The 18,424-nt window shown below is 45.3% G+C and overlaps 1 protein-coding gene across 4 annotated transcripts in view; it reads left to right on the plus strand.

Annotated features, from left to right (window-relative positions):
• The window catches only part of MARK1 (microtubule affinity regulating kinase 1), a 492,874-nt gene that overhangs the window by 215,055 nt on the left and 259,395 nt on the right, over positions 1 to 18,424 (plus strand). The gene's annotated exons all lie outside the window — the stretch shown is intronic.

Below are 18,424 nucleotides of genomic sequence, written 5' to 3' on the forward strand. Positions count from 1 at the left end.
TATGAGCCCTTCCCGTAAAAAGATATGAATCGAACAGCAAGCAATACCTACTCTTAGCACTGCAAGGGGCCACCACCTCGGTTACCCAGGTTCAAATCTTTTTCACCTACCCTTTCTGGTAGCTTTTTTGGTGAATGGCTGAGTTGACACTTCAGTAATATTGTTGTAACTTGAGTGCTTTCTCCATTTAAGGCCTGCCTTCCTTTGCTCTGACCCTGACTGGTGGAAATAATGGCTCAACTCAAGCACAACAGTGGGCACCTGGACCATTAACTAAATTCACAAATTGCTCAGTGGCGATTTTGTCTGAAAGACTGTAGTGGTGACACAATTGGGTTGACCATTCAGAAAGTCTAGATTTTTCATAGAATATGGGTACTCCCAACAATTGATAGTTTCTTCCTCATCTGTGTCTGTTCTGCTTAAAGAAAATAGAAAGATGTTAACTCAGTTAAATGCCTTGCTGTAACTCAAAAGCTAAACACAAGGAGATGATGGTCGGAGCGCTGAAACTTTTCAGACACTCACTTCAGTTACAGATCTTGGTTGAATCTATCATCATTCTTTAGCTCACTTCGCCCTCCCGGTTCAGACCCAACCATGTGCAAATCAGTCTTGACCCTCCTCCTCTTGGGATCAGTCCAGCGCAAACTGCCAAGACAGGTCTTCTCTGAACGGGAAACAAGCATCCTAGGACTGTTTTCGGGGTAACACCCCTCATCAGCCAGGCTAGCTTGAATCTAACACAAGGAGATGATGGACAGAGTGCTGAAACTGGGTCCAAACTGGGGTGGCGTGGTGAGCAAAAGAACGATGGATTAAACCCAGTTCTTTGTGACTGGGAGTGAATGTTTGCATTGCTCAACATTCCTTCCATCACTTGTTCCTTTTGCTATTGTCACCCTAAGTGGGAAGGGTATGCCCAGACATCGGTCCTGTGCTCACTGCGCCACTGGATTCAAGCTAGCCTGGCTGGCTGATGAGGGTTGATGCCACGAAACCGATTCTAGGATGATTGTTTCCGGTCCAGGGAGGACCTGGCTTGGCAGTTCGGGCTGGACTGTTCCCATTAGGAACAGGGTCAATACTGATTTGTATATGGCTGGGTCCAAACTGGGGTGGCTTGTTGAGCAAAAAAACAATGGATTAAACCCAGATCTTTGTGACTGGGAGTGAATGTTTGCATTGCTCAGCATTCCGTCTATCACTTGTTCCTTTTGCTGTTGTCGCCCTAAGTGGGAAGAGTATGCCCAGACGTGGGTGCCGAGCACACGGCGCCACTGGATTTAAGCTAGCCTGGCTGATGAGGTGTGATTCCCTGAAACCAGTCCCAGGATGCTTGTTTTCGGTCCAGGGAGAGCCTGGCTTGGCTGTTCAGGCTGGATAGTTCCCATGAGGAACAGGATCAAGACTGATTTGCAAATGGCTGGGTCCAAACTGGGGTGGTGTGGTGAGCAAAAGAACAATGGATTAATCCCAGATCTTTGTGACTGGGGGTGAATGTTTGCATTGCTGAGCATTCCGTCCATCACTTGTTCCTTTTGCTGTGACCCAAAAACTCATTCACTTCAGGAGTACAAGTTTGACTAAAGTCGCACAAGTTCCAACCCCTTGATTTAGTTTAAGGATCTTTTTCTACAGCAGCCAAAACCTATTATGCTGCTAATTATGATGAACATCCTCTCTTTGGATCAGAACCTTATTTTGCTAGCTGTAATGCCACTGCGCTACAATTACTGGCTGCACTATTGGTTTCTTTGCTGATCTACCGCAAGGTCTTTTTCTTTTATCACCACCTGGTGAGGATATTATGAATGTATGTGTCTCCACTCCAGCTCAAGAATAAAAAGTCTTACTCCTCAAATACGCTTTTTCTTGATGCCAAAATATCAGGCATTAAAATCTTACAGTATTCCATGACAGAAAGTTTTCCTGACACCCCTTTCAATCTCCCCCTGCTCCCAAAAACACCCAATGAAGAACGCTGTTTGCTGCAGGCAACCTGCAGTTTGGAGCTAAGTCAAAATCGACGATAAAGAGTTTGCTTTTGGTTCTCTGCCTGAACCAGCTTTATCAAAGCCTTGCATTAAACCAAGATGCATTCACTGTCTGAACTTGGTCTTTGGAACTAAGCTGATCTATAAGAGGGCACAGTTGTCTAACGTCACTAAAAAAACAACTCTGGGGTCATAAACACAGACTCAAAAACATCATCTGCTACTGATCAATCCTTTTGCATACCGTCTTACTCCTTAAAAAAATCATTTAATTGTCATTTCTCGATTGAGCCTTTATCGCATGCAGTCCAATCTTTTTGCTGAGTGCTTCCTGAATCTTTACAAGTTAATATTGATGATCAGCAGGTCTTGGCCGAGGATGTCTACCAGCAGATGAAACAAAATCAACAATCAACACTGAATTGAACACGATGAGCCAGACTGATGAAAGTGCCTCAAATTGCATTTATAGAAGCTTTTTTTTATATAAAAACGTGAAGAAAATACAGCACACAATAAATGCACACAGTGTCCATAAGGCCTATACTCTAGCTTTCTCTTTGTAAGTCCCCGAGTCCCACTCCTTACCCAAGGAAAGTGGCTATTCTCCATTCACGTAATGGAAGGAAAGTGGTTATTCTCCATTCACGTAAGGCGATCATTCAGGTTGGGCCTGCTCGAAAGTGCAAGTCTTAAAAGTTCCACAGTGCCTTCTTAAATGTCAAAGTGCCCAGCCCCAAAGCGCTTTTAGTCAGAGCAAGTCCCCCAGAGTCTTACCAGCTCTCCTTTGTTGCTGCGATTCAGCAAGTGCATCTCATCAGAAGTCTTGATGCTCCATTGATGTGGCAACATCCACGGCGCTCCTTCAAGTATATAGTACGTTTTCCTGAGTCCGGTGGCCGGTCTCAATTTCCTGGTTACCACCTCATATACTTTGAGACAGCTGTCCACTCATAGCTTCAGCTTAGCAGGACTAGCCCGGAACAAAGCTTCCTTTGAATCCTTTTTTGTTCTCCTAGATATAACAAAATAGCAGTTTCAGCCCATCATCACTTTCACCCTTTTGCCTCCGTGCACACCCCACAGATAAGAAATATCATGCAATGAACCGGTTATTACATAGTGAAAAGGAAAACACTCTTATTGGTGATTAACAGTCAAAGCCTGCCAACTTCTGCAAACCTACACAACACACAGATTTCTAAAAGCACCGCAGACTGTAACAGTAGTGGATTTTGAGGGAATGGCAAATATACTGCTTATCTCATGGGTGAACACTGAGCAAAATAAGATGAGGAGCGTGATGGAGTAACTAATAACATTGGTCATGAGCTAATGTAATTTGTTAAAGGTTACATTTTGAAGACATTTACAGACTGTTGCCTTGAGAGTTATGGGATTTGTAGTTTTTTTGTTTGTGTTAGGTCTGCCTAGAATTTGCTTTAGTTTGCCAATGCTTTTTTAGGTTTTGCCTGCACAGCACTTGTGTTGTGCTTGGGAAATCTATTGTATTTAGTATAAATCTTAAAAGGGGCTTGCATACCGCTTTTCTTTTTCATTTGTTTGTGTGCTTGTCACTTTCTTTTCCTCCATTTCTATTGGTTGTAGAATACCATTTCCTGTTGTTTTCCCGTCTTCTTTTTATCAGTGTGCAGAGGCCGAAGTATGCCTTTCCATCCGCTTGAACTAATTTGTTATTTTAATTACGAGTGAGTTTGTCGCATATTTTTATATTTGTAGCAGCGGGAAGATGGAGTGATTTGCTGACAGGATGTTGAGCCGGTTCCCCAGCTCTGAAGTTGGAAGCTCGGACTGCAGCGCCACATCCTCTCCGCTCTCTCCAAGCTCTGCTTTCTTTAGCTGTTTGAATTAAGCATTAAGCAAATTAAGCAAAGGCCAAGCAAGGGTATCATATGCCCTCAATACACTCCATTTAACTGCATCATAGGACGCCCATTCATTTCAGTGGATTTGCAAATTACAAAACATATTGCCTAACAAGTAAACATTATGTTATTTTCAATTACTCTAAGGCGTATATAGCATGTATCCCCAAGACAAGACTTCTACAATGGCTACAGCTGGTGATTTTTAAAACTTAAAAACAATTTGGAGTTTTGGCGTCCTGTGAATTTGGGAAAATGTGCTTATAGCTTTGCCCCCTTTTGAAATGTACTTTGTCCAAGCAGCATCCGTCAGCAAGGGCTTTTTAGGTCGAGCAGAGTCTGCTCGAGACCTATTGTTGTCCGTTTCTGGGAATGTAGACACGAGTCGGACGCGCGCTTTTCCAGTCTCAGTTTTGACCGCGGGAGCGCGCCTCTGAGACGCGCTTGCGCAGACGCACACACAGCCCCTGCTTTCGCTTGGCTTGCATGCAAACACGGCGCACACACACGCTGCCGCCCCCCCTCTGCACACAGGCACACACACATACAGACACGCACACACAGACACGCACGCATACACCCGCCGCAGCCCCCTACCCCCCTGCACACACACACACAGACACACACCCCCGCCCCCCCTTACAACTAAGCCCCACTCACCGCATCGTCGCCATTCCTGACTTCGGCAGCCACCGCGGGGCTCTCCCTCAGGCATGGGAGCCCCGCCCGCGTCACCAATGCTGCTCTCTGGCACTCCGTGGATGCGGGCTTCACACAGAAGGCGGAAGTCCCGCCCCACGACCGGCTTCACGCTGCCGAACTTCCGGTTGCTAGGTTTTGTTTTTGGATTTCTTCTAACGGGGATTGGACTTGATGTCTCGTCTTCCAAATGCTACTTTTTCTGTCATGGTTTCACTCTGCTGCTCAGGAAGTTGCTTTGTCGCACTCCAACACCTCCTCCTGCCGGGCTCTGGTGCCCTTCGTGGTCTGTGGGTTAACAGCCCGCAGTCGATTCGTCGGGTGTGGCTCTCTTTAAACAACCACAAGATAGAGCTACCCTGAAACCGTGTCTCTCCGCCAGTCTTCGGACTCATGCCTAATCAAGGTGCCTGTTTTCACTCAGCTGTCTGTGAGCCCCAGCTCTGCTCAACTCGCAGGAAAATAAATTACATGCATCCCCAGACACATGTAAATAAAAAAATAGACATTTCTAATTTGCAGCTGCTGCCTTCAAACTCTGTCGCTGAGCTTGAGAAGGGCCCGCAGCTGGGTCGTCACGCGTGGCTCTTTAATAAACCGCGAGAGAGTGACCGCAGCAGCCGCGCCTCCCCATGTGTCTTTGGACTCATGCCTAATGAAGACGCCTGTTTTCACCCCGCTGTCATTCAGCCCACAGCGCAGCTTGTTTCCTCTTGTAACGTATCGTTTGCTACCTCTTGTATTTTGTTTGCTCTTGATACATGCACATTTGCCACTATTGCCTTATGTAACGTAACGTTTGCTTTTGTAAAAAAGCTGACTTGTAATTTTTCCTCATGTTTCACTACTATTGTGAAGCGCTCTGACACCTTCGGGTAAAGTCCGCGCTATAAAAAAACCGCATAAAATAAATAAATAAATAAATTAAATAATACCCCTCCCATTGTTCCTTAACAGACTGGATGTCCCTACCGCGAGGGAGCCCACTGGTCGCTCCTTGCACGGGACAGGAGTACTGCCCCAAGGCCCCCCACTGCTCCTGTCCCGGCACCGGAGCTTGAGGTGGAGTCTGTCAGACCCGCCCCACTCCAGCGGTGGCTCCATCCAGATGTGCACGGCAGTAGTCCACAGCTGCAGGCCTGTGCCCTGCCTCTGGTGCCTCCTGGGGGGTGAGGCTCTGATGGGGCTGGGGCGCACTGGCAGAGGAAATATCGCGAGGCGACTTCCTGGGGGCGATGCTGCGGCTGACGATTAGGCGCCCCGGGTAAAGCAAAGCCGGAAGGGCACTCCTCTGTTTAGGTTTGTTTCAGATTACAGCCCATGTTTTGATGCTTCTCAGCCTCCCACGTACATTGCCAGTAAGGTGAGGAGAAACCTGGAAAGATGTACAGGAAGCTCGGTGTGCAAGTGCACCTACTGCTGAGATCTGCGGCAGACTCACCCAGCGGCCCCTCATTCCAAGGTATAAAACAAGGAAAGAGGTCCGCGGAGCTGGGAAGCGCCTCTCTGAGAACACTATTTAATGCAGGCGTCTAAATCCAAAACAATGGGAAGCAAGCAGGCTGCCGACTGAAAATTTTACAAAGTATGCTGAGCTGCTTTAAGGCCACGAGGCTGAGCTCCCAGACAGTCTTTTCTCTCTAGCCTCTTAAAAAAATCACCCTACCTGATAAACATATACTTTCAAATTCCTTACCTCAAAATTCCCCAATGAAGTAAAGTCTCTCGTTTTAATTTTTTTTTTTACACAACACAAACTTTCCACCACCTTTCTTATAAAGTGGTCGTATTATAATAGCACACCATCTGACCAGACCCATTACCAATTGTACTAATTATTAATTTTCTGACCATCATTAACAAACAGACTGATAGACTGCCCCCTTAAATTAGATAGGTGGCTTACTAAAGCACTGTCCTTGCTTGCTACCAACAAGCATTGCCATAGCCAGTAGGACTCGCATTAGGAAAGTGTAAGCTATTGGCTTTGTGAATAACAATGCTATTAATTTATATATTTGCAAAGCCAACACATATTTAAAAAATGTGTCATTTACAATACCAATAGCTCACACTTTCCTAATGCGAGACCTATTGCATTGCATATGCTTGTTCTTCTTGCTTCCCCCGTTGTCTTTGCTTTCTCATCGTTGGTGCTTGCACTCCGCTCTCCCTGACCCTTCCATTGCCTCCACTCCCCCTCCTTCTAAGACAGAGCTCAACCCTTTTGGCAGATTTGCTTTCAGCAGAAGCAGGATCTTGCTGAGATTGCCATTGAAGGCTGATTTTACACTTTTATTATGCAGCACTCCTTCGAACCAAATCGCACCTCTTTCAAACTGTTTACCTAGTCCACCCCAGCTGTTACGCTGCCTTAAAAACCAAGAGATACCACTGTAAAATTCCACAAACAGCCTGTCGTAAAAAAAAAACACACAATTTACAGGCGGCAGCAAGTAGTTTGATTCACTGTGTTTTCTGTGGTTTGTCATGGGAGGGGTAATTGTTATGCTTTTATTAGGAGTTAATGTCTCATGCTTGCAGTTTATTAAAATGTATGTTACACTTTACATGTGCACCAGCTACATTACAACATCATTTTTTGTAGTCGGCGGAAGATTAAATGATTTGCCTAGAATCTCAGGATGTTGAGCTGATGCCAAGACTTAAACCATGGTCCCAAGGTCTGAAGTCGGCAGCTCTGACTGCTACACCATATCCTCTTCTCGTCTCTTTAGTGTGTTTTCTGGGACAGAGCCAAAAGCACCAAATCCCCTCCAGAAGCTCACCTAGCAATTAGCTTCTTCGCTTGTGTTGTTTGTTTGCATTTCCTAACAAGCACTCTGTAATGTTGCCTGCAGGTCAGGCCCAATCACACACACACTGAAGGGGGGCAGTAGCTAACACCCCTGGGGCGTGTGAACAATGGATTGGCCCAGCGTCTATGCGGGCCATACGTGCGATACTTAATAAATAGCCCAGGGCTCTGGGCGTGGCTTCGATTACTTGCTGGCCACTAACGAATACTCGTGTGCCTGTGTATCTCTCTGGCAGCCCTGCCATTCACGACACTACACACTCCTTACGACTCTCTCTTTCCCGTGTCTTGCAGCCTCCTCCCGGGTCACACCTCGGTGCTTCCTCCCTCGTTATGTTTATTTCTGTTTCCACAGATACAGCTCCTATTTTTTTGATCTCATTCTCCCCTATCCAATAAACTAATCTCTGAGTCTTTTAAATCTTTTCCCTGCAGACTATTGGGATGAACATCAATTCCTCTGTGCAGAGACACACGAGGAACTCCCGTGGCACGACTCAGAATTTATCTCTGCAAGATGTCTTTCCAGTCACAGTAAGGCGCAACCAGAGACACGCTGCACAGTTTAACCAAATCTTGGTCCCCGGCCTCACTGCATTCACTTTAAGGAGACAGGGGCTGACATGAGCTTGCAATTGATCAAGGAAACCGGTAATCACTGCCCTCTGTAACATAAAGAACCACTGGGTCGGGTAAATGCAGTAACGTCAGACAAGCCAAGGGGACGCATATATGGATTTTTTTCCAGAGCGTGCAGTACAACCAAGCTTATGATCTTAATTATTTTGTTTCATTTCTATTGTATTATTTGTCAGGGGACAGCCTTTAACATTTTGGGATTTGTATCACCTAACACACAGCTATTAACATGTGGTGCTGTAAATGGGTTCTCTGTAGGGTTGTGTGGGGATGTTCTGGCAAGGTTTGAAATCTGCTACATGCACTAGGAGAATTTACAAAATATTAGGATCGATATCTGTAGGATAAAAGCCCAGTTTTTTCATTAAATCTGCATGTGCAGTAACAGCAGAGAAGCCTGATGCCAATCTTGGCTGGTTTGCAAAGAACTGGAAGAGATGGTGCGCTGACTCATTTGAAAACCATGGCCCTCTGCTCCCCCTCCTTCCAAGACGGAATTCAACCCTTTCATCAGATTTGCTTTCAGGAGTGGCAGGATCTTGCTGCTAGTGCCAAGGAAGGATGCTTTACACCTTTATTATGCAGCGCTCCTTTGAACCAAATCTCACCTCTTTCAAACCTTTTACTGTTTACCAAGTCCACCCGAGCTGTTATACAGCACTAAAAACCAAGAGATACCGCTGCAAAACTCCACAAACAGCCTGTTGTTGTTTAAAAAAAAAAACTTTACAGCCTGCAGCAAATGGTTTGATTTCACCAAATTTTCCGTGGTTTGATGTGCGAGGGAGGGGTAATTTTTATGTGTTTATAGTGAGTAAATTCTCATGCTTGCAGTTTATTAAAATGTACTTTGCGCTTCACATGAGCACCCGTTACATTGCATATATTTTTTTTGTAGTCGCGGGGAGATTACATGATTCGCCCAAATGCCAAGACTTGAACCATGGTTCTCCGGTCCAAAGTCGGCAGCTCTGACTGCTACACCACACCCTTTTCTCGTCTTGTTAGTGTGTTTTGTGGGACAGAGCCAAGGCAGTGCTTAATTTGAGCTGTGGTTTCCGGTGCTTGGCACCAGCACTTAATTGCCAACACCAGGTCTTATGACAGTCTGATCATGTGTTTTTTTAGAAATGAACACAACAACAGTTACTTAATAATTTAATATACATTAAAATGACTAATGCCGGCCACCCAAGCCTTTCTTATAGCTCTGGGGGGCTGGAATAGTCTGAAGTGCCACACTTGAAGGAGTTTGATGTTCGTAGGTGTGTTTGTACTGTCACCGGTAGCACTTGCTGGGGGAATGGTGGTGCAAGCTGCAGAGGTCTCCTGTTGACAGTCCTGGCACTTATTTTGTTTTTACAAATTAAGCACAAGGCAAGAGCACAGAATTCCCTCCAGAAGCTCACCAAGCAATTAGCTTCTTCACTTGCGTTGCTTGTTTGCATTTCCTAACAAGCACTCCTTATGAGTGCATCTGTAGGCCGTCTCTCTCTTCCCCATGTCTTGCAGCCTCCTCTCGGGTCACACCTTGTTGCTTCGCCCTCGTTTTATTTATTTCTGTTTCCACGAATATAGCTCCCAACTTTTTTACATCATTTGCTCCCAGCCAATAAACTAATCTCTGGACTATTAAAATTGGTTGTCTTCACACTGCAGGGATGAACATTAGGTCCTCTGTTCAGAGGCACACAAGGAACCCCCATGACACTGGGGCGCTAGAGGGCATGCACGCAAGATCCACTGATGTGAGGCTCCGGCGGCCCGGGACAACTATTGTGTATAATCCTTCTCTTTGTGCCACTGCGGCTAGTTTAGAGGAGTGCCGCACTGTCCCTGACATCGTAGTATCACCGGAGCTCCTGTTGCTATCTGTTCCATAGCTCTTGTTGGCATAGAGTATCGAGGGCCTCCCCGCGTGGAGCCGGAGAGGTGCGGCCTGCCATGGCGTAGCAAGGCCACGACGAATTGGAGTTCGGTGCTGCGGCAGCAGCCTGGGGCTAGCGCGTGCTGGCAAGGTGAGGAGTGGTTTCGGAGGCCTGTGCCTCCCAGCGGTGATGCCCATCACTGAAAGGGTCTGTGTAGACTAGATTGTAGACGGAGGAGACCCCAGTGGTAGTCGGCTGCACTGCCACGGAGGGTGGTGCCGCTTGAGGTAGACAACGTGCCGTAACTGCTGCATACCTAAGAGGGCTGACGTCACAGCGAATACAAAACAAATGAGCTACAGTCGGTGCATAGAATAATCTGTTCGGTGCCTGGGGAGAGCATTTGAGCACTGGGGCATTGTTATAATGTAAATAAGTCCATTAGATGCCGAGTTCTAGGTAACAGGAGGATGATTTATTGATGAAGATAAAAATGGTAATAATCAAGTAAGTCAATCAAATAGGATCTTAGAACGAGCCCCACCAGGAGCAGCTCCCTTGCTGCTCAGCCCATACTTCCAACTGACACTCATCTCACCAGGCATCCCAAACATTCCATTACATCACACGCACCAGCATTCCAAGACATCCACTCACAACACATGCATTCTGGCTGAGCAGCAAGGCAGGGAAATGGGAAGGATGTATGGCACAGAATACAAGATACCACAGGCATCTCACACATGGAGCCTTCGCTACTGTTAACAACTAATGCAGGCAGCAAGAAATTGGCCTGGGCTGGGAATATAAGAGTTTGGTGCTAGCCGCAAAGACTTCCTGGCGGAGTTGGGAAGTGGGGGTCCCCAACTGTTGACTGTGATTCCTCGTGAGAGACAGGGGGGACCCTACACCCGGTCTGTGTTGGTGCAGACTAGAGGTGCTGTCTAAAGGCCGGGCAGGAGTGGCATCTTCACAGCCGAGGCAGCTGAAGCTATTGCTGGGCTGGTACCAGAACAGTAATGGGCAGAACGGAGGGGAAGCAGGCCAAGCTGCCATTCAAACCTCACAAGCTGACCCTCACACAGCAAGGGGACACAGATCAGACCATGGAAGACCGCTCCCCCAACACATCACATACCCCAGAGGATGATATGAAATGCCTCCTGACAACCATGAAGCAAAGTCCCAAAATGGACGAATGTGTAACCGTATGGATCTCATTGCTCAAAAACTAGAGAAACATGATAGCTGTATTGAAGAAGCGGAGCATAGAATATCCAAATTAGAACATACGTCAGATGGTAGGAAGGAATAGCTAACTCATATGGAGCACCAATTAAAAGTCATAGCTGAAATAAATGAAGATTTAGTAGCACACTCCATGCGCAACAACATACGCATCTTAGGTGTGCCAGAACGTGCGGACACTGGTCCAATGGAGGACTATGCGGAGCGCATGCTGCAGTCCATCTTCAGAGCCTGTGTCTGCTCTATGCAATTGGTGGTTGAGCGAGCACACCACTCTTTGGGCCCCGACCTCCTTATGGAGCACCCCCAGGCCCATAATCTCCAAGATCCTCAATTACCGTGACCTTGACATGGCTCTCAGCCTAGCCAGGGAAAAACGACAGCCGGCGTTTGAGAGGCAAACCATTGTGATATACCCCGACTTCACCATGGCTGCTCAAGAGGCTAAGAGGAAATTTGTACCTGTAAAAAAGAAACTGCAACAGGCACAGATTGACTATGTGATGATGTACCCTGCACACCTTAGGTTTACTCACCAGGCAAAACAACATTTTTTTAATCAACCCACAGCATGTGCAAGACTTTATAAAACGCGCCAATTGAAACACGTCTGTGAAAGGCATAGCCCACTCATCCGCATGCTCATCGTTGCTGATGTCGGAGCTGGGGTAGCCGAACCCCAAGTTGAGCCCGTTAAGGTCAAACTCTGACTTCCATGAGGACTACCATGCCGTTCTGATGTCACAACCTTATTGTGGCCTTGATCGACAAACTCATGGGAGGTGATAAACTGAATGGTGCACACAGCTGCTGGCCAATCATCTTTCATTGTAATGCAATTGCATGCAGTGACTCACTGAGTATGCCATTACAGTGTGCCTGGGACTCCCCACCGCCACCCTTTTTCGTTCTCCTTTGCCACTCATGGGAGGGTGGGGGTGTATCGCGGTGCCCTCTGATGTTACACCATAAAGAGATCCCTGTTAGATCATCTGGTTTTCTTCTCTCTGCATCTCACTATCCATCCATTATCCTTTGCTATATTTCTCTACTTTCATTCTTCATTTTTACTCGCTCAAATGGCCTCTTGTGGACGCGGAAAGGGAATCAGTAATAAGCCCTCTAAGAGGGAGGTTCGAGAGTCACTATCTCATTGTTTATTGTTGTAGCAGGATAGTAGATGATCCACTCTTACAGCTGTCCACTTTAGCACTTAACTGTTATTGGGGAGGGTGGGTACTATGACTCCAAAAAGTTTGGTTTATCGTGGGAGGTCCAAGGTGGGAGATCACATCTTCTTGCGTACACTGTGCATGTTCCAGCTTGGAATGTTTTACAATTACTGACCTACCCATATATGTGGATGTACCATTGTTGCTGGGAAATGTTGATATACCTCTTTTGGGGCCCATGGCAGGGCATCATAGAGTATTAGCAGTCCATTTTATGACCTGGAACATCTCGGGACAGTGTAACCCATGCACATGCAGGCAGGTTCTAGCCTATCTAGATAGGCTCAATATTCAAATTGCTATGTTGCAGGAGAGACATCTCAGTCTGGCAACAGCTCCTGATTTTACTTCTCGATGGGCGTAACATCGATGCTTTACTTTTTTTAAATTAAAAAACACACACCGAACATGGCCATGGGATCCCTCCAAGATACGCAGGGCTGCTTCAGCCTTATGTGGGGCCAACTGGCTTCATATTTTGTCACCTTGGTGTGTTGTTACGGTCTCAATACGGATGACCCAGATTTCTTCACCTCCATACGGGGGAAAGTGATGGACCTTGTGTCTATGTATGTAAACTGGGGGGGGGGGGGAATTTCAACTCAGGCTGAGAACCCACACACAATAGGTCACATCCCCAGCCCCATCACTATACTGCCACCCATCGTCATGTGAAAAGCATTATTGCAGAGAACTGCCTCTTAGACGCATGGAGACACTTTAATCCAGTGCACGGGAAGGCACTCATTACTCGATGGTACACTCCATGTGGTCGAGCCTAGATTATTGGATTGTCTCCAGGGAATTGGTGCCATGGGTAAAGGTAACCAAAAGGGGATAGGTCCATAAACACGTAGTGGGGGCTAGACCTTATATTTAAATTGCAAAAACACACAGTGCCCACACCACAATTACTCATTCAATATTCAAGAAGGGTAAGAAACCAGTTTATTGTAACCACCCTTAGACAGTATTACTCAGTGTCTATCATTTTATGCTTTTTTTCAAATTTTCAAAAAATCATAACAGAATAAAGGACTACGTATTGGAATATTTACAAGACTAAATACACTTTGTACATACATCAAAAAACAAACATTATTTACACACTAAAAAACGTTTCTGCATCAAACATTACAAAAAATTATAATTACATCACAACCAACAAATATTACAATAAAAAACAAAGAAAAATGATTTCCAAGTGGGTATAAGCAACTTAATAGCTTGTAAACGCTTAAATACTGGACCAGCCGGTCCTAGTGTCGTGAAGTTGACAATTTATTCCACCCAAGAAAGACTGCCGACGCGTTTCAAGAACCAGGCACAAAGTCACTGGTCTATCATCAGGGCTGTTTATTCTTTGTATCTGAAAAGATGCAAAGACATTGTTTTACTTTAACAGGCACATTCATAGTGAGTGCCTTTCTCCAATCGTGGGCAAGGAGTGATAATAAAGGATAGCTACATACCAAAATTGTTTTAAAGAGGGGCGTGATGGTTAATCTTCTTGTGGTCCAACCGGCTAGTTATTGTGGTGGCCAGACAGAGATGTCTAAAAAAGATGGGAAATTGGTTTTCAATTTAACCCACTCGGGTCTTTTAATTATCAAGCTCCAGTCAAAGATGTAAAAAAAGGGGAGAAGCGTACCTTATTTTTTGTGAACTGCCGTAGTACGGCGAATTTTGCTTGTACGACGTCACCATCAAGGTGTAATTCTACAACAGTAATGGCATAGGTTTCAATCATGTGGTTTTTTCAAAACATTCTAAGTGAGTGGATATAACTCACAGAAGAATTAGCCTACCTTACTGAAGTATCTTGTTCTTAAAGATTTAAAGGGAGAAACCGCGGTCACCGTCCTGCAATAGAACGAAACGCCGATTTCAAAAAAAGATCTCTCAAAAATATTGAACGAATGCTCAGACCATGATAAGGCGGTGTTTGTAAATACCTGCTCCTCTGCCACAGCACGCCCGCGCTCGAGTCTGCTTTCTTTCAATAAAGATGGCCGCCACACTTTTCTGTTTGTTTTATACTTCCTGGTGCAAAATTGCATTATGGGACTTGTTTTGTACTTCCTGGTGCAAAATTGCATTATGGGACTTGTAGTCGCATTTAATCAAATCGCATATTCTAGGCGCCATGGAGACACATATATACGCAACATGTTTGCCTATCCATTTTATCGTGCTAATGCGATCAACCTAATGACATTTTTGGTGTATGCGCTGATAAATTATGAAGCGCATTGGTACTGTATCCCAAGCTAAAGGTACTTCTCAAGATTTGAAGTATATTGCAACTTGAGCATCATACGATGTTATTCTCAACACATCTCATGGCCATGGACCACAATTTTTAAAATTATCGAAATAGATCGAAAGGACCACAGGTCAAACCAGGGATGTCAAACCGATGTAGGTCAGCTCTGATGAATTTTACCAGACAAGTGTTATATATGCGCTATCTCAGACAGGCTATTGAGTCCAGTCTGTGCGCTGTTGAACTTTAGAATAAGATATGCTTTTTTTCTGTAATAGAACTCGCTCGACGTCATGGCATTTAGACTTGGGATTCATGGTGTACAGTACAGACCATTGGAGTTGTTGTTCGTTGTGGCCCTTTTCGCAGAAATGTTCTACCATTGGAGCAGACATTACCTGCTTCTTAATCCGGGATCGGTGCTGGCTGATTCTTTGATTCACTTGTTGACTGGTTTTTCCTACATAAAGGGACTGGCACGGACATATTACCATGTAGACAACATTCTTAGTTCTGCAATTGGAGAAATCCTTGTGTCTCCACTTTATGCCTCGGTGAACAAACTTGTCACCTTCAATTGTACTGGAACAGGCGACGCAATTTCCACACTTATGGTGGCCTTCAATCGGCTTAAGGTTCCATTGCGCAAGTAGATCGCTTTTAGGCTTTGGAATAGCGATGTCCGCCCTAATGAGTTCTTCACCAATACTGCGATTTTTTCTGTAGGCAAAAATGGGTTTGGGAAACGGGCAATTCAACCCCTCCAATAAATGCCAGTTCTTTAAAACCGCTTGTCGTAGTTTGTGTGTGTCCGGACAGAAAGTTGTAACGCACACGAGTTTGTTCAAGGGTGTGCGTTGTTTGGGTTGCAAAAGACACTCCCTAGGCGTGTACTTGGCACGTTTGAGCGAATGCTTAAGGAGCTTCCTAGGGTAGCCTCTTTCTTGCATATCGGAACAAAAAGCTTGTGCATGTCGCTCATACTCCTGCACATCTGAGCAATTGCGCCTGATTCTGAGTAACTGTCCATAGGGCAGATTAGCTTTTAAGCTACGCGGATGTGAGCTCCTATGGTGCAAGATAGTATTCCTATCAGTGTCTTTCGTATGTAATGATGTTATCAACCGTACGTCCTCACATCTTAACTCAATATCCAAAAATGTCATGCGACTGGCACTATTTTCTATTGAAAACTTTATGTCTCTGTGCCTTGTGTTAAGCCATCCGTGAAAAGACATTAACTCGGTCTGGCTCCCCTGCCACAGGAGCCAGACGTCGTCAATGTACCGGTACCACTATATAATTTGTTGCCTGAAAGGGTTATTGGTATCAACGAACTTCTCCTCGTACTGCGCCTTGAAACGCGTCGGCAGTCTTTCTTGGGTGGAATAAATTGTCAACTTCACGACACTAGGACCGGCTGGTCCAGTATTTAAGCGTTTACAAGCTATTAAGTTGCTTATACCCCCTTGGAAATCATTTTTCTTCATGTTTTTTATTGTAATATTTGTTGGTTGTGATGTAATTATAATTCTTTGTAATGTTTGATGCAGAAACGTTTTTTAGTGTGTACATAATGTTTGTTTTTTGATGTTTGTACAAAGTGTATTTAGTCTTGTAAATATTCCAATACGTAGTCCTTTATTCTGTTATGATTTTTTGAAAATTTGAAAAAAAGCATAAAATGATAGACACTGAGTAATGCTGTCTAAGGGTGGTTACAATAAACTGGTTTCTTACCCTTCTTGAATATTGAATGAGTAATTGTGGTGTGAGCACTGTGTGTTTTTGCAATGGGTAAAGGTAAAGCATCTTGCACGTACATATTCGGATCACTCCCCAGTAGAGATGATCCTAGCTCCTCCAACTGCATGCCCTACTCAGCTTGGCGACTTACCCAGACGACACTGCTAGATACTGCATTCAGAGTGGATATAGGGTAGGAAATGTGTGACTTTTTCCAACGCAATATAGGTTCAGTTCACCAACTGACAACAGTATGGGAAGCATTCAAAGTTACCATAAGGGTGATCTACATTGCCAAGGGAGGTGGAGTGTTGCGGGCCCTATGCATGACGCTTCGTTGGCTGGATGAGATCTCAGGCGTCTTGAGCAGTAGCTTGCTGGCTCCCGACTGGAGATGTATAGGTCAGTGTTAGAGACCAGATGTCCGAATATAAATACACCGGAGAACGGGAATGCCTGTTTCAAGGCAAATATTTTCGAGCCCACAGCTATGGTGAAGGGGAGAGGCCCAGGAAAGCGTGAGCTGACCAAATTCGCAAACCTCGCTTCTATAACTATGTTCTAGAAATTCAAGAACCAAATGGCATACTCCACAGAGACATACCCGATATACTTAAAATATTCAGAACATACTACTCCTCCCTCTACACCACAAGGAGGCAGCAACCGATTACACTGTCCCCATATTTAGAGGAAGTGGCCCTGGGCTGGTTATGGGCGGCGAAGAGACAGTTTCTCTCCGCAGAGATAGAAAACAATTTGATTAGAGCAGCAAGTGATACAGATGAGATCAGGCCAGCCCCAGGGCCGGATGGCCTACCAGCTGAATTTTACAAAACATATATGGAATATCTGGCCCCTATACTCAAAATGGTGTATGAGGAAACTAGAAATGCTGCAATTCTCACCCCGATCATGCGGGAAGTAGTGATCAACTCTTTACTTAAGCCCGGAAAGCCAGCAGATAAATGTGAGTCATGCAGTTTGCTCTCCATGATTAACTGTGATGTAAAAAGTCTAGCCAAAGTGCTGTCTAATCGTTTGAGCCTTCTCATGACATTACCGGACCAGGCAGGATTTATACCTGGCCGTTCAACTTCACACAATCTCAGCACCTTTTTCTCTGTGCTTCAAGATATTGATCCTGGAACAGCTGTGGTTGCAATCTTATTGGACACCTCTAAGGCGTTCGATTCGGTAGAATGGGAGTACCTCCTTGGGATACTGAAGCGAATGGGAATGCCACATGACTTCCTCTCATGGATAGAGCTGCTAGATCAGCGGTCGCAGGCAAGAGTTTTAAACTATGGTGTGATCTTGGCCCCCTTTTAGATTTCGAGTGGTACAAGGCAGGGATGCCCACTCCCCCCCCGCCCCCCCCCCCCTTGTTGGCACTGGCCATTGAGCCAATGGTGGCTAAGTTATGACAACCTCCCTGAGAACACGCTCTTCGTTATCCTACTAGACATAAATTAGTGTCCCTCAACGCAGATCATGTCACATTATATGTCCCAGGCCCACAAGTTAGCCATAACCGTATATATCACGTGAGTTCATTGCCTTCAGAGAGCTCTCTGGGATTAACATTAATTGGGAGAAATCCCAGATGTTTTCTCTCATTGCGGCAGTCCTCACTAATAATTTAGATTACCTTATAATGTGGTGCACCTCAGAAGTAAAGTACCTGGGGATAACGGTGTGTAGGGACAAGACAGAGCTAATGCGAATCAACTAAGGAAAGACTTTGGCACCCTGGCAGACACGATCACCAGGTGGCTTGCCATGCCCCTGTCCATAACGTGTAGGATATTCCTGATCAAAATGGTGATTTTACCTAAACTACTTTACCTGTTCATTAATTTACCCTATAACACCAGCGGAAAGTTTTTTAAATTCTTAAAATCACAGATGATACGACTAGCTTAGGGAGGTAAGCAACCTAGGCTGAAATGGGAGGTATTAACACTGCTTTTTTCACAGGGAGGCGTTGAATTCCCCAATTTAGAATGATATTACTTATGTGCA

This window comes from Lissotriton helveticus, chromosome 6, assembly GCF_964261635.1.
Source record: "Lissotriton helveticus chromosome 6, aLisHel1.1, whole genome shotgun sequence".
In the NCBI taxonomy this organism is placed as follows: domain Eukaryota; kingdom Metazoa; phylum Chordata; class Amphibia; order Caudata; family Salamandridae; genus Lissotriton; species Lissotriton helveticus.